The sequence below is a fragment of the Erpetoichthys calabaricus genome, chromosome 3 (genome assembly GCF_900747795.2).
Source record: "Erpetoichthys calabaricus chromosome 3, fErpCal1.3, whole genome shotgun sequence".
NCBI classification, from domain to species: Eukaryota; Metazoa; Chordata; class Cladistia; order Polypteriformes; family Polypteridae; genus Erpetoichthys; species Erpetoichthys calabaricus.
Window position 1 is genome coordinate 208,961,207 of NC_041396.2, and position 13,439 is coordinate 208,974,645.

The window sequence follows — 13,439 nt, forward strand, 5'->3', positions numbered from 1 at the left end:
GTAGGCTCATCAGCAGTGACAATAGGTAAGCAGTGCTTCTTCCTCCAATATCCATTAGTAAATTAAAGTAAGAGACAGAGTCTATCTGATTTGATACATCCTACTACTAACACTCAGCAAGAACGAAGATTCTTTATGACTAGGGTGCATTTCTTTCATGTTTGTCCTAGTGTCCTGGCATTGCTTGTTGCTACTCATCATTTTTCTATAATGTGACATCTGGTATTCTGTAGAAAATGAACAATTTTAGCAGAGAGCATCAACTTGACCCTTGTTTGAAAATCCATTTAATCCCTTGCTGTGCTTGGTTAACTTCTTCACAAGACAGCAAGATTCTCAAAGAACCAACACAGGATGAGGGGTGTTGCTTAATTTGGTGTCTTTTAATGACTGACACATGCATTACATTTTTTTCATATTTCTAAATTGCCTGCTTTAATTCTGATATTGAAACCCATACCTAAATCTTTCAACCAATTTAACACTACTCACACATACAACAACATCATACGAGTGGAAAGAGGTACCACATAGCCACACAGATTATATGATTTTTACATATTAATACATTATAGATAACATGTTGAATATACCAGAACAATAATAATAATAATAATAATAACAATACACTTTCTTTACATAGCATATTTCCCCTGGTCAAAGCACTTCACAAAAATTCAAAATAAACAGTAGGAAGAAAACAGAAAAATAGATGAAATACACAACACTTCATACAACTTCATATCAGCATAAAATACAAAATAACAATAAATACAGGAAACACAACTCTCTGAATTAGAATGACAATAATCCAGAATTAAACACAAAATATTACAAGAAACCCCTGAACAAATAACATAATTTGGCATACAATCGCATATCATTCTGAGCTCTTAAACAAAGCAGGTTAACTGAAGGAGGGGTCAGAAATTAAAGGGTAAATTAAATACCTTCCTGAACAAATCAGTTTTAAGTTATTTATTAAAATATTTAGGTAGTTGATCTAATAACATTTGTGAGAGCCATTCCAAAGCACTGGCACATTAGAGCTGAAGACTCTGTCACTTATAGGATGGAACACGATAAGAATTGCCAACATCAGCGGACCATAGTGAGTGGGCAGGAGCAACAGGAGGTTACTGACATGGTATCCTATGTATGGCATTTTAAAATTTTATAGATTAGTTACAGAATTTTATATTCATTCCTATAAGACGTAGTGAACCAGTTATGGCAGAGCAGAGTGGGTGATGTGTGTTTGCTGCTGCATGTCTATGACTTTTGCAGCAGATTTTTAAACCAACTGGAGCTGTAATAAATGATTAGAATGGGCACATGCCAGTGGGGTATTACAGCAGCCAAATAGGGATATAATAAAAGTATGGATAAGTTTCTTGGCATCAGAAAAGTAGGTGAACAAGTAAACATGAAGTATATTTATTTTACCATGTGTTGAGATTACTTAAGACAAAAGGTATCAACTTAGGTTCTTTTCTTAATGGGAGATAGGAAGAAACGTCAAGATCAGTTATATACATGTTGCCTTTAACCTCTTACCTGTATCACTATCTGTATTGTAACCCCTGGGAGCCTCTATTTAGCAGGCTGCTTGCTCAGTGAGTCTGTCTTTTACTTCAAACCAATAGAGTACTACACTCAAGCATTCTCACGTGCCCTTAAGGGACCAGAACAAGACAAGGAATGGACTCTCCTGCACTGAGCTACACTAAATAATAATAATAATTATTTGATTTGTTTCAAACCTAGTTTTATAAAACTTGACTTGCTTGTATGGAATATTATTTGATTTTAATAAATTCAATAAAATGTTAAAAAAGCAAAAAATAAATAATAATCAGACACTCAAGCGTTCTCACGTGCCCTAAAGAGACTATTGCAGGACAAGGAATGGACTGTCCTGCTCTCAGCTACACTAAATAATAATAATAATCAGACAAAGGCATTTACAGTTAAGCTTTTACTTGTAAATTATATGTACCGTATATACTCACATATAAGTCGGGTCTTGAAACCCGAAAAATCAATCATAAAATCAGACCCTGACTTATACGCCCATTCAAAAATGTGACACTTAAATTTTGTTTTTTTACATCTTCTTGCCTCTTCCAAACTCGCATCAGTTTCTCAGACACATCGAATTTTGTTGCAGCAGCACAGTTACCAATTTCTTTCACTACTTCAACAACGTTTAATTTAAAACCACCTTCAGATTTTCTTCTGATCAAACGCTCCATCATAGATAAGGGATGCTCTTATGATAAAGGTGTATGAAGGTGTGAGATACAAAAAACACAAATCAGTGCAAACATTGCTTCAGAATAGATCTGTTATTACTGGGTGGTCACGTAGGTACAATACATAGAAAAAAAAAGGCAGTGTGCTCCGTGGGCGTTAGCAAATCATAATCTCTTGGACCAATAGCGTGAGTTTTACATATTCGACTTATACAACCAACATTATCAAATACTAGAAATTATACGGTAAATTCAAGTCCCAACTTATCCATGGGAGAACTTATCTGCGAGTATATATGGTATTTGCATTAAAAGCAATTAACAGCGTATAAAGAGCAATAAACAGAATCATACAACCTGGGTGTTTTAAATCTTCATTCAGTTTAACCAGAAGTAATAAGATTCTGGTGACCACATTCGACTCCCATGTGTCTTCCTTTCTTTCAGTTTATGTTTTCTCAAGAAAGGCAAGGATATAACTAGCAAGAGATAGAGAACTCTTTGGCAGTTTTAGCTGATACAATGGGTTGGAATGGACTCTCTAAGATCATCTTTGCCCTTCTCTCACCCAAGTGGGACACACACACTGGTAGCAGAACATGTTGATATTAACTTATGCAGTTTCTCACAACAGATGAAAATTCTCCTTACATTGGTATCATCAGAAGGTTCAAGGTCAAGATTTAAGATTCACATCTAAATATATAAAAGAATAAAATAATAAAAAATACTCTAAAGTCCTGCTTACTGTTCCAGTTTCCCCAGCATGTATTGCTATGTTCTTAATTGACAAAACTTTAGACTAAGAAGCTAAAAGGCCACTTACCTGAACAGTTTAAAATATTTATATAATGTTGCAGGGCTACAACTAAGAATGTTTCTTAACATGGTTTATGTGGGTTGAATAGCAAAGGGAGGAATCAAACATGAAGAAGAACATATGATGATATCATCACCAAGAGTGATTAAAAAGGAGCTCTTTTTCTGAAGCTGGGCTTTACTGCCAATTAGCATGACTTCTGTTTTGTCACAGTTCAATTTTAAAGAGTAAAATTCCATCCAGTCTAAAATCATTTGTGAGATGAGAATACTCTGATGAACATTAACTGAAAAATAATGAAGTATCATCCCCATTAACATGATAGCCCAGTACAAAGCTGCTGCACTAAGATCTAGCAAACCATTTGTTATTTGAAGCAGAGTAGTTTCACAACTGTGCTGTTCTCTGAAACCGGACTGAATGGGTTCCACCAGCTTATTACAAGTCAGTGTAAGTAAATGATAAGCTGATAAGTCACAACACCCTCGAGAACTTTAGATAGAAAAGACAAGTGAGAGATGAAGCTGAAATTGTTCAGACTGTCAGCATAATGACTGGACTATTTTAGTATCTAAAACACAAGTAATATGCCTTATCTTACAGAGCAGGTCATTGATAAATGAAGATGAATCTGTTGAAAATTTGGAAAACGAGATGATGGAAAGGAAAGGCATAGAAAATATAAAAAGAAGATGTAATTGTATTGGTTGAAATTAATCACAGAAAAAGTTAAGGAATTTTTCACAGTCTGCAGAGGAAAAAGTGATGGGGCTAAATACATGTTGAATTAGTTTATTAACGGAAGCAAACAAAATCCTCTGGTTATCATGTCTGTCAATCTGCCATAGTATGCATTCACGGCTGCAGTTAATATATCTCTGTAAGCATTTGACAGTGAGAGAAAGCCTGGGCCTGTCTTATGTCCCTGCTGCTTTCACAGATTGTATTGTAGAATTACATCACAGAACTGAACATTTTAGGGGAAACCTCACTGAGTTTAAAAAAAAAAAGGTGTTTCATCCAGGATTGACTAGTGGGTTGACTATATAAGAAACATCACCTGGATGCACTGGGACGCATTATCAGTGATGTATCCTGAGGCTTTTCGGGTCTCACAACATCATACACCCTTGCTCAGGCGACCCAGCCGGAGTTGATCAATCCCCAACATGCATTCCAGTAGCGATCCACGGATCAGCCCTCTTTATCAAAAGCCACCTTGAGGCTTTCTCTGCGGCTTCACTTGTGGATTTAATGGCCCTCTTTTTGGCCACTCCTGTTATGCCAAGCCGTGTGAGGACTCTGCAGAGTGGGCATCCTGCAAATTCTCTGCAGCCAACTTCTATGAGTTACAGTGATCAACAAAATTATCTAATGTGAACAGAAAAAGGAAAGACAGAAAAAGACCAGAAATAGAACCATCGGGGATAGAGGTGCAGACTTGAAGTTCACAGTTAAGAGCAGAAAGAGGCTTTCAAACTTTAAAAAGCACTACTTTATGGTCAGAGAAGCACAAATCAATTGCCAAATGATATGGCAGATGTGCAGACCAGAGTGGGTAGGAAAATTAAGATGCAGCGCCAAGTCAAAACAGTCCAGGAGGAATAGGAATTAATTTGTCAGCTTACATATAGGAATGTCAATGTAGATATTAAAATCACATACAAGAATGTGAAATTAACTCACTTGTTAGCTCAGTTAGATCATTTAGAAAAGACACGACATCTACTGTATCTTTAATAAAGAACGATAAGTAGGATAGGACTAAATTTTGTTATTAGTTTTAGAGCCAAACACTCCATAGACATTCAATAGGCATTCTTTTGATATTTAGCTAAAATGTAACTATTACTACCAGTCACCTTATTTATAAAAGCATACCCATTAGGTTTTTGACATGCTTCAGGTAAGCATAGCATATCAAAATAGTAAATCTTAACAAATTCAGACATAACCAGTGCTTTACCATTGATAGACCTTGTGTTAAGCAAGGCAATGTTAGCATATGAGAGTTAGATCCACATCTGGACTTTATGTTTATAAAATGTGGATTTGGCACACTGATATCCTTATGCCCAAAACTCTGAGCATGATGGCATACTTCAGAATATACTGTATGCTGCTGATGAACTTCCCACCAATAGTTTGGTGACGTCCACAGCGTGTATACTTCCATCAGCACAAAATCCTGAAATGTTTTGCAGTATTCCAGTCTGAACATTAGATCTCAACATAGAGGTTAACATAGAGCACTTCACTATGAGCTTATTACAGCATAGTGGAAAGCCACTTTGAAGCAGCAAAATGGATTTAAAAGCAGAGAAGCACTGCAAGTACTGACAGTAAATGCAGCTAGTCTGCAAAGGAAATACAAACTGATGCTGCTGGTGGTTTGACCCAGTCAAAAATGTGGGAAAATGACATGATGCACAGAAACACAATTACCAGAGCTCAGAAGGTTTCAATTCACAGCTGTGGGTAATCAATAGGTGATGTTCTTAGCACCGCAAGTCTCCATGGAAAGCTGATGGCAATGGGATAGCAATCCACTCAAACGTAAGAAATATAGCATGAAATGCAGAAAAGACGCAATCACAGGAGTTGGCAGAGATACCATATCTGTAAAAGATTCCATATGTGAATGCAGGCATCAGCACCATCTACACTACAGACATACACAAATGGTACTGGTAGAATTTTCCTAAAATTAGATCTCCACGTTGTAAAAGAAAAAATATTTATTAATCAGGCATCAAACAGTGATTGGCAATTGAAAAAGTTTCATTCACTGAGCCACAATGAGATTCAAACCAGTAGCAGTAAAGATTGTGACATAGATTCAGTTGTAAACCAAAAAAGAATACAAATCCAAGATGAAAAATAGCAATTCTTAAAAAACACATTACAGAAAGAAAATGAGTAGTAGTAAAAAATGAGCCAACACCTCGCCCCACGATCAAATCAACACAACAATACCAACAAAATCCAAACCAGTAGGTGAAAGTGTTGACATAGGACTAACATTGTTCTGTGTCTGAAAGCTTCATAAGGGCATCGCAACTGTGTGGGTCAATCATGTCCATTTAGAATAGAATTGATGAAACTTGTTTTCCACCATAAGGGCCATGTGCAACAGTGTACACAGTGCAAAGAATGCACAGGTTAATGCACCAAGAAATCAGTCAGAAATAGAATACAGGTCAGGACATCTTAAGCAAAGGCTGGTATATAGCACTGTAACAGGATGCCTAATCACCCTACAATGCATCACAACCCAAAACTCTAAATCAAAATTGTAGTCAAACTACCTTTTAATGTTTATTATTTATCTTTTCTAAGTTTATCCAATGTTTCACAGCTATCTTAAATAAGAAAGGAATGATATCTCAATACGTTGCATGACCTTAGCGTCATGGGACTAGCAACAAGGAGGATGACACATAATGGTGGTCACTATCTAAAAAAATCAGAACACAAATAGTTATACAGTTTTGTGGCTTTACTCCCACTTGCAACTCTAGATGTAGTGAACCTATAGGGTCAAAACATCCTTAATTTTTATCCTTTTAGTCCACATCTTATTAAGTCTCGTAAGTACTTCTGGGGGTGTGAGGTTGCAGCAAGGACCCCAGGTTAGAGCTCCCTCTAGAATCTCTAAGATGTCATTTCCCTTCCAAGGATTATATTTCCAGAGCAGTTCTCACTTTTCAAAGTGACAACACTGTCCTTACTCTATCAATATGGGACCTTATACAGGCCTTCATTGGTCATGTCATCTTGTCCCAACCCTCACTTATCTCAGAGTCTGTTTATATACTGTATTTTTTCAGTAGAAAGATGAAAGAACATAGACACCGCTCTCCTCAAAGTCAGAATGCCCCTTTTGTTGCATGTTGCAGCAGTGTTATGTTGTTTGTAAACAGAAACATTGCTTGGAAACAGTCAAACTACTGGCAATGGCACATGCTGGATTCCCAAGAATAAATCACATGTTGTTCAATAAAAAGAAGTTTTATACTGAGAGGCTTACACTATACTCTTCAGAAACACATAACCCCCCCACCCCCCACCCCATAATGCACCCCGCCTCATTTAATGCATGTTTTGGTTTGCTTTATGTTAGAAAAGGCCAATGCTATTCAAGGATCACTGATTTGCTAATCATATCAATCAAATGTTCTGAAAGGTGTCCAATGCCATGAAGGCAAGGTAAACAATTACAGGAGAAATGAAGGATATCATAAAGATGTTTGAATCTGTTATATTTTTTAAAAAGTCCTTACAAAGAAAAAATGCCTTAATACTCCTTTAATTTATACCAGCAGACAGACAATATTTGTTTTTATTATCTAAAAAATCCTTTTTACCTACTGAGATGTTAAATTAAATACCACAAAAAGAAAAATGAGCTGCATTTTTCAATGGCTTCCAATATCCATTAAACACTCCTGGTTACATTAAAATGAGAAATGGGTGCTATTGCAAAGCAATAATATCCATTGGGTATGAAACAAGGTAATGAAAAACAATTTTTGAAAACAACTGAAAGCTGAGAAATGAGGGAGAGATAGGTTAGCATTTGATATTTTAAGGCCAAACACTGTAAATGTCTATTATCTGCTTGACTTTGGAGAGCTTTGTGTTACTTTTTCTAATGTTCCTTGTCATTTGTTTCAGGTCTTGAGCAATGTTCTTTATAACATTTTTGACATGTGCATAATTGAGAATTGATGTCTCTGTATGTACTGTATGCAATGCATGGGACTCATGGAAATGCAAAACAAATGGTAGAATGAAAGGAACTATGACACAATGCAAATGAAAAGTAAACCTGTGACTTAGCGGATCTTCCAAAACAGTGATTGGACATAAGTTCTTCTTCTATAGACACTAACAAGTTACCATCATCTGCTGTTTGAACATTTCTAAAGTATAAAAGCTACATTTTTTCAGAACCTGTAACTGGATAACAAACTAGGAACCTGAAACAGTTGAAACATAATCTTAAAACTGAGCATCAGGTTCATAAATTGAGCGAACACAAAAACAGTTGGGTTAACCCAAGCAGGCTAAGCAGAACATTACAAGCAGAGAAATAGAAAGGATTTTTTTGAAAGGCTGGACATTGCTAAAATGAAAAACACTCACCACAACTTTGTTAAATATTAGTCCAAATTAACGAATGGTGTGGCAACCTTGTCTATGAGAGGGACATACAGTATGAAATTTATCCTAGAAATGAAAGACCAGAGCAATAGATCTACCATATCCTCACTTTCTACTATACACAAATGTTGCATCTTCATTTTATCTACTTTTTGGCTTTGGTAGTGCCATGTGTTGACAATACTTGCAATGTGTTTGGTTTTGTTGCCATGGGCATACAGGTAATAATGTGTGATGTCATGGGCACCATCTTATATAAAGTACTTTGCACACAGGAATTTCTCTTTGTAACTTTAAAACACTGCTCATCTGTGCATTTTTTGTTTTTGAGACAAAAGTAAAAACAGAGCTTGTTATGATATACAGTCTTAAACACAATGTAAAGGGTTTGTGACCTCCAAAGACACCTTAATGGTGGGCCAGGACCTTCACACGCCAGCCCAAAAGAGGATCACCCAGTTTAGCTTACTCCCAACTACTACTAGGAGGCTTTGTCCTGAATAAGTCCCAAAATGGGAAAACTGGACTAAAGTTAAAAAAATATACTTATATATTCTAAAATGCCTCACAAGAGGGAGAAACAAAAAAAAGACTCCAGTTTGGTGCCAACAATGCAACAAAGGTTCTTTATAAATGAAAGATATTTAATTATAAACAAAGAAATTTCAAGAAAAGCTCAAAGGAGCAAAAAAAAGAGTTGCCTAACAAGGCAATCCTAAAGCAAACAAGTCTCACAACACTTACACAGAAGACAAAATCCAAGAATAATAACTCAAAGATAAAAAAGACAAAATCAAAGCAAACATAATACTGACAAAATGACTCCAAATAAAGTTAAATGAAACAGCCTGAGCTCCTCTCTTATGGGTTTAAATAGCAAAAGTGTGGGTTTAGAAGAAATGACAACAGCGTGGCCCTGTCTCTTAGGAAGCCACTCTCAAAACACACGGAATAGAGGCACATGTAAAAAGACAGAACATTCATCAAAATATGGAAAAAAATTATTTATAAAATTACACAAATAACAACAAAACACAAACTCTAAATGGTGCACAACAGGGCTTTGTTTTGTAGTAACCTTAGAGACACGTTGTAAGAGTAGGCTCTTAACAGGAAAATAGTTGAATACAACTTGAACTTTGTACCTCGGGAAAGTTTTTCTGTTCTAAAATACAAAAAAGGAAATCGTGGTGCCTCTAAACTGACATGACCAAAATAAAAAAAACATATTTCTTGACTATATCCTGTGATTAGGATATATTTTTGCATACAAACAAGAAAGTTTCACATGCTCACTACATTTTTTTGGTGTACAAATGAGAAAGTTTTGTGTGCGCAAAATAATTTTTTTGTATGCTCATGCTCTACAAGTGAATACATCAGTCTTATATGTACGGTATTGGCATTTCAGGAACTGACTACATGTATTTTAAAAACATTTCCATTAGGGCTAAAATTATAAAAAGGAAAAATGTTTTTGTTAGCCTTTTTAACAGCTTTAGTTAGAGACACGTAATAAAAAAAACAGTTTTTAAAAAGTGTAACAGTGTGTCACTGAAATAGAATATTTGAGCTAGAAATTTAATTGATTAGAACATTAGAACACTCTAGACGAGAACAGGCTATTCAGCCCAACAAAGCTCATCAGTCCTATCCACTTATTTCTTCCAAAAAAACATCAAGTCGAGTTTTGAAAGTCCCTAACGTCTTACTGTCTGCCACACTACTTGGTAGCTTATTCCAAGTGTCTATCGTTCTCTGTGTAAAGAAAAAATTTACCCTTAAAAAAGTTTCCAACTGTGTCGTGTGTTCTTGATGAACTCATTTTAAAATAACAGTCTCGATCCACTGTACTAATTTCCTTCATAATTTTAAACACTTCAATCATGTTGGTCTTTATTAATTTAGTGGTTTAAATATTTATTGTCGTATTTATAATGCACATCAAATGCTAATGGAAATCACTGATTAAAACACGGTGCTTTCATGATCTTGCCACCTGCCTTGACTTTGAAGTGAGGAGATGAGATATCTGGGACTTTTATTCTGTTGAATTTCAGGCTGAGCAGAAGTGGGCGTGTCCATCTTCTGTTGCTTACTGTTGCCAGCTTCACATTACTAAAAAATATGTTGAGAGCCTACGGGAATTTTCTTTACGCACACCAAAATATCTCATGAGCACAGGATTTTTTTTTTTTTTTTTTTGTTACGTCACTTTGGGAGCTTCATAGGAAAAAAATATAAAAAATTATGAAAAGTTTAGTGTATGAGCAAAAAAGAACACTGTTTCAATTTTCATATCATTTGGCCGTGAGAGATGGGTACAATTTTTACACTCATAAGTGTCCTATTTTACTTCTTATACAATTCAAATAAAACTGAAATATCAGAATTGTACCTTTTGCAGCTATTGTATTGTCGAAGTCATTGTAATTTTTGTGGGAGCCCAAGTTCATGGTTAGCTGCAAATGTAAAATGTTCACTGTATTCAGAAAAAGAAAATATTTAGTTATATGGAAATAAAACTGAAAAGTTACTAAAGCAAACAATAGGAGTTTCAAAAATTCTGCCCAAAGAACAAATTAAATCTTAAACATGATGATTTTCACTTTTTATTCTTTATGTATATTGTACACGCACATAAGTAAATACTGATAAAATATACTTTATTCATTTAGAATATTTCATAAAATTAGTTTTGTTGTAAGTTTTCCATTACAAGAAATGATTCTGGGTCATTATTTATTATTTTTAATCAGTAATTCATATTATTGTTACTTCTTAGCATTTTATCGCTAATGTCATTGACGCCATTTTGAGTCACATCCTTTTTGTGAGCTTCTCTTGCTAATAACTGCTTGTTTGCTAATTGTACTTAAGATGGTGTCACGGTAACACTGGCATCGGAGTTTCTGGATAGATTCTAAAACATTCTCTATGTGATTGCTTTAGTTATTTAGGTAATGTCTTTCAAAGTAGTAAGGAATACCTTTCCTTCAATTTTTGAGCTTCAAGTTTCATTTAATTTTTGTTACATGTTAATTGTTTCTCTGACTTCTGAGTCTTTGACCATGGCTTGTTAAGTGACTACTTATTGTTTTTGTCACTCTTGTTCCTAAAAATTAATCCTTTTCGATATGTTTATTCCATCTGATTATAACAATTTTTACTTAAATATTAAGCTATTAAAGTTTCATATTATTAGACAAAATGTAATGAACAACTCCAAAAATACCCACAGAATCAGTTTTGTAAATCAATGCATCAATTGGGAGGAAAGTAAAAACCAACCCAAGGTGCTACAGTACTCCACTTTACAGGTAACAACCAACCAAACATGTACGTTTTTGGTCAAGAGAAAAATAGGAGTGTACCAAAAGGTACTAACCTCATTAAAATAAAACTCAGGCAGTACATAAGCCAAGATTAAACAGAGTACGCCAAACTTATTATTAACACGGAAGGAATGTGACCGTTATTTTAGTCCTGTCATTTTAGAAGTTTTTTGTATTTCTCACTGGAAGAGTTTCAAAACAAGATAATTTGTAGATCATTATTTTAGAGTTTAAACAAGTGAAACATTTAGTGGGACGAATACATTTTATAGCACCTTTATTAATGCAAAGGTCTTGGAACACTGAGAAAGAATAATGCATATAACCAACAAAAAAAGAACATATTGGAAGCAATATCTCTTTTGAAACCAACACAGTGGGACTTGTACAGAATACAACCTGGAGCAGGCTGCAGCAGATAAAGTTTTAATGTAAGTAAATATAAGGTATTAAATTTAGGAAGTAAAAATATTAGATTTGAATACACAATGGGAAGTATGAAACTTTAAAGTACACCTCATGTGAAGAACCTTGGAGTTGTAATGGACTTGTCACTATCTACATCCGGGCCATGTATAGGAGCCATTATGATGGCTAACAGGAAGTTAGGTTATTCAGCACAATATGTAGAGTACAAGTCAAAGGAGGTTATGCTTAAGCAACAGTATATTTAGGTCTAATCTAGAGTACAGTGTACAGTTTGGTTCTCCATATTGCAAAAAAGGCAAAGCAGCTCTAGAAAAAGTCCAAAGAGCAACTCGACTGATTCTAGGACTGTAAGATATGAGTTATGAGGAAGGTTTAAGCAAAAAGAGACTAAGAGGTGACATGAGTGAAGTTTTTTGATATTTTTTTAATTATGAAGGGAATTAGTACATGGATCACAGCTGTTGCTTTAAAATGATTTCTTGAGCAGGAACATAGGGGTAAATTGCACACAGATGGTAGCCGAGTAGTGTGGTAGGGAGTACAATTTCAGGAACTTTAAAATCTCAAGATGATGTTATTTTGGAGAATTTCAGTCAATAGCTTGTTGGGTCTGAATGGCCTGTTCCCATCACATTTGTTCTCCTGTTCTAATGTTTACTCTCTATACACATACAACTAGAATGTGGCCAGAGGAACACATTCTAAGTGACATCTCAAAAAATTAGCATGCAATAATGATCATGATTTAAAGCTTCTTTCCCTCCTAATGAATAACATGACTCAGCTCCACTTCTGAAATGAATTGTAATGCTATTTTTTTTACCAGAAAACTGCAGTCCTTTCTGTTTCGTCTCTAACAAGTGGATTCTTTATTTTTTTTGGCAAGTATGTGTGTATCAAATGCTGCCCTCAAACAGTCTATTTCATTTATTTAATAAAAAATGCACAACATTTAAATAAAGTAGGCTTCAGTTGCATGAAACACTTTCATCTGGATATTCTTCAGTTGTCGGCAAATGCTCTACAGCATTTACAGTATTTATTTAATAAAGATCTTCAGGTTTGAGGGAAATATGTGAACATTTTCATTGGCAGTGAACTGAACTAATAATGTTGATATGGTTAATAGCTTTGAAAGCAGCACTTCACACTGCGTCATCACTCTATGATATATAGCTCTGCATGGCTTTACTAATTATGCCGGTTGTATTGTAGGTGGAAATGAATAAAGCGGAAATGTACGTGATGATGTAAAATATGGGCATGACTTGAATAAATAAAAAGTGAAATCAAATGTGTGGCCTGCCCTAGGGTTAACAACTGTTCATATTCTATTTTGGGAACAACCATAAATCTGCTTATTTACTGAGTGAGAAGTGTTCATCTGGTTCATTATAAAAAGTAAAAGATAATTAAAACAGATCCATGTCCTCT